A 4402-nucleotide genomic window follows, 5' to 3' on the forward strand; every position below is an offset into this window, starting at 1 on the left:
CTAAAAAGAGCCACAATCAGAAAAACTGAATAGGAATAAATAAAAAAAATAGAAGTTATAGAAACTTGACATATATGTTATGTATTGTTCAATACAGTACGGCCAATCTAAATAAAAATAAAAATTAGATCTATCAATTGTTATTGAAGGGGAAGGCATATTCCCTTATTTTAACATCACAACTAATTCACAAGAAATAACATCTAGCTTTTAACATCAAGTTTCTGTTTGTAATTTTAGTGTTTCAAATTGGAGCTGATCATGGAGAAGAGGTTCAACTACCAAATTCAAGAAACTTTACACAATGGCGAGGAGGATGAAGAGTTGTGGAGCTTGGTACACTTGCTGATGGATTGCGGGCATGTGCAAAATGTGGACTTCCTCTTCAACTTGGACACACTACAAGTATACTTACGTGTGGATTGTCTGCTATTCAAAAGGTACAACTGGGTTAAATTATCCTGTGTGATCATGCAAATTGTTGCTGTTAATATGAGACAGACATAACCTGTGAATGGGGACGAAGTCTTTATGTATTTTCTTTTTAACAAAAACATGTTGATAAAAGAAACGGAAATACCGTAACGTTTCCGTTTTTGGTTCTGTGACGTTCTTTAAGTTATGACGTCATATTCAATGTAAACAAAAGAAACGCTTTCATCAGGTAACGTTTCTTCATATCAAACAAATATTAAAAATAAATTTGTATTGAGTTCCAATTTTATATTTTACTAGACTGATAAATATATATTTTATTCAAAGTCTCATGCAAACAAGACCGGAAAAGGAAGTAGATTTTTGCGCGAATGCGGGGAAAACCGGAACAGGAAGTAGATCTAAAAAAAAGTTAACGATTTTGAGTTTATTAGTAGAATTGACTTTCTTAGCATATGTCAATAGACCTGCACATGTTTTGTTCGGCCCCCGTTGTTCAGCGACGGGTTCATTTAGCTGAGTCCTTGTACGTAGGTGCATCTGTACATACGTAATTGTTTTCCGTTCTCTAACTTAAGTTTGCATCATCAAAATGTTTTGTAGTTTATACACAATGCTTATAATATTACAAAACACAGACCACGTTCCAATGTGGGTGGCATCACTTTCATTGTTCCTGAGTTGTGCCCCTTTTTTTTGTTTTTTTAAAAATATTTCTTTATTAACCTAAAAATATAAAAAAATAGATATTCGCGTCAATGGGGAATTAAATTTTGATTTATCTAAACTTTAAAATTTAAATTTATTTTCTGTTTTGCTGTATTTTGCTTTGTAAAATTTTTACAGTAGAAAACGGCCTGACTTTTCTTTCAAGTATTATATATTTATGAATAAAATGGAATCAAAATTAAGATGATGTTTAAAGATGTGGTTTAACTTTTTTTGGCAGATTCCTTGTAGTAAAATAGTTTGCAGACATGTCAGTGATATACCAACTGGGAAAAGACAGGAGAGAATATGGGATGCAAATGTAAAGCTTGCTTCAGGTATTTGATATCACTTACATAAATACAATGTAGACATGAGTGTAACTAATCAGGCCCATAGGCACCCTATAGTAATCAGTCTGTATGTCTGAGCCAGTAAACAGAGGTTTTTGAACGTCAAATCAAGTTTGACCAGGTCAGGTATTCTTATATTTTTTTTTCATAGTGATTCTTATGCAATCTTGGTGTTGAAAGTCTTGTTTTGCTTACAAAAATTTAGAATAAAAAAATTCCTCAATAAGATGTCAACGTCTTTGGCGTTGATAATCAGTGTAAACATATGACGTTACTTGCCAGCTTGAGGTATGTTTTCTTTTAACTATTTGGCATATTTAACTTGCTGTTTGCCTCAAATGTTGATTAAATAGCTTAAAACAATGTTTAAAAAGTAAGGTCATTTTGGATTTGGTATCAATGGTGCAAACAGAATGCCTGATCTATTGCAATCAAAATGGCTGCCAAATGGGAGTTAAGAACATGCCTGGCCTAGCCAAGGCATGTAGATAGAGAATTGTACGGTCAGTTATTACCAAATTAAAATGTGCATTACAAAAATGTTATATTAGAATATGATTTTGATTTATAGAATCACCTTTACTGCACTATAATATAGTTTTTTTTCAATTGTTATAGCTTCAATAAATGCCGGAATTAGTGAAAGGCAAACGAAGACATTAACATCTGGCTTAAATATTCCTCCTGTGAGCCATTGTTTGATGTCAGCCAGACAAAAGGATTTTGGAGTTGCACTACAGGAAGTAGCAAAAGAAACTTTTACTGGTGTTATATAGTTATGGCTGCCTTACTTTTATAGGGAGACATGCATATATTCTTTTCATCTCTTTCCCAACTGAAACTATTGAACTAAGTTTCATGAAACTTGATTGGAAGCTTGAACAACAGAAGGTAATCAGAAATGATTTTTCAATAAATGTCGGACTGGGTGAAAGGCAACTGGTTTAAAATCAGCTCAATAAATCAAGCGGTTAGAAAAAAGTCCAGAAAGTGCTATATTGAAGAATTTTCAAACTCCATAGGCCGTCACCTTTGGTGTCGCAGGTAAAAAGACCAAACATTGTATTAACATCAATTGACAAACAAACGATACAACGAAATTAAGCAAACAAAATATGACATACGATTAATTCAGAAATAGTACTGTAAAATATATGTACATGACATTGTGTGATATCCCAGCTAAGGAATAGAGTTATCTGTTTTTGACCAACCAATTTATCCTGAAGAAATTCAAATGTTTATATATATAGTTCGTCAGTATTATACTGTAATGGAAACTGTCATTTTTACTTTCAGAAATAAAGACCAAGCTAGTATAACAGCTGCTGTAGATGTGGGATGGCAAATGAGGGACAGTGGAAGGTCTTAAAACAGTTTATCTGGTAGGTCATTCTCTAAATGATGTCTGTATAAATGGTCCCAAATTTGACATTCTTAAATGTAGGAATATTATGTGCTCACAAAAGATGAAAACACATCTATACTATTAAACGAGAAGACCTCATTTTGTGTGTCGCTTCTCTTCCTTCCACAATAAATCAATCATCATGCCTCTGTGTCCTATAGGTAATATGCATAATCACATTTGTCATCCATTCTTATGATTATTCAGATTGAGTTATTTTGGGAGAAAAACGACAAAAAAGGTGTCCGGATATGATTCCGTCATCGGACTAACTTTTAATCATAGATAAGACTTCCGGTTTGAAACATTTACAAATACAACCAATCGTATGATAGATAACAAAAATGAAAAATAAATAAGCCAATCAGAGCGTTCTCATTATCATGGTGTTTAGATCGCAAGAACCACAACTATTATATCTCCTTATAGACGACAATTATTTTTCGCGTTTATCTTCTTTTAAACTACGATTATACTACTTTAATATATACAGACTCTCTGTATTCTGTCAGGGACTTTCTATGTTAGTATAGAAAGTCCCTGTTTCTGTATACTGTTTTCTTTGAAATGTTTACTATTTAAGGGGTCATACCACTTGCATATATATTAAAAAAAGTAAAACATGCTAAACTTCATCTAAAACTACCTCCACCAAAACCTTTAACCTGAAGCGGGACAGACGGACGGACGGACGGACGAACGGACGAACGAACGAACGAACGAACAAACGCATGCACGGATGCACAGACTAGAAAACATAATGCCCATAAATGGGGCATACAAATTTATTGTTGAAAGGGAAAATAGTGATTTGGCAAAAATGAAAGTAAGGTAGAAATTAGAGGGAGGCAGGACCTATTTCGAGGTGTCGGGATCGGGTGTTTTTAAGCTCGGGATTTGGGAATTCATCCTTACGGGATCCGGGGATACATTTTTCGATTTCTGGATTTCTGGATATGATTTTTTTTTAAATTTTGCATCTCGGGATTTCATGGTTTTAATCCCGGGATTTCGGGATCAGGACCCCTCTGACCACCCCTCAAATTAGCCTTAGTCGGTCTTAGTCATTTATACATGATTCATATCCTACCATTGGCATGTTAATAAGGCTCTCAAAAGAAAAAGCACTGATGGATTGTCCTAGAAGCATATTTTATTAGACTAATAATGGTCTATATATAAGCAGTTACATTTATTTCATGTTTGAAACGGTGCAAATTTTTAATTTGATTTTACTTTTACCAAAAGAAGCATTGTAGCAAAGTAGAAGAATAATTGTGGTCTGAGGCCAGGCACACGAAAATAATTGAATTTAACAGAAAGGAAACAAATATCGGACTTTGGAAAAAGGGAGAGGGCTTTTGATACCTTTTATGAAATTCTCCATACATAATATCGTTTACATAAAATCATCCTACAACAGTTCACAAGCTGTTTATGCCCGCGATTTCGCGGGTGTGTTCTAGTACGTATTAAAGGAGGGGGAGGATTCTGGACA

At 34.0% G+C, this 4402-nt stretch overlaps 1 long non-coding RNA gene across 1 annotated transcript; it reads left to right on the forward strand.

The window, feature by feature from the left end:
• The first annotated feature begins 252 nt into the window (after positions 1 to 252).
• LOC143043552 (uncharacterized) lies at positions 253 to 2365 on the forward strand. The gene is made up of 3 exons (XR_012968460.1): positions 253 to 440; positions 1385 to 1481; positions 2115 to 2365. It is a non-coding gene; the product is annotated as an uncharacterized LOC143043552 (long non-coding RNA).
• The last annotated feature ends 2037 nt before the right edge of the window (positions 2366 to 4402 follow it).

The sequence above is a fragment of the Mytilus galloprovincialis genome, chromosome 8 (assembly GCF_965363235.1).
Source record: "Mytilus galloprovincialis chromosome 8, xbMytGall1.hap1.1, whole genome shotgun sequence".
NCBI classification, from domain to species: domain Eukaryota; kingdom Metazoa; phylum Mollusca; class Bivalvia; order Mytilida; family Mytilidae; genus Mytilus; species Mytilus galloprovincialis.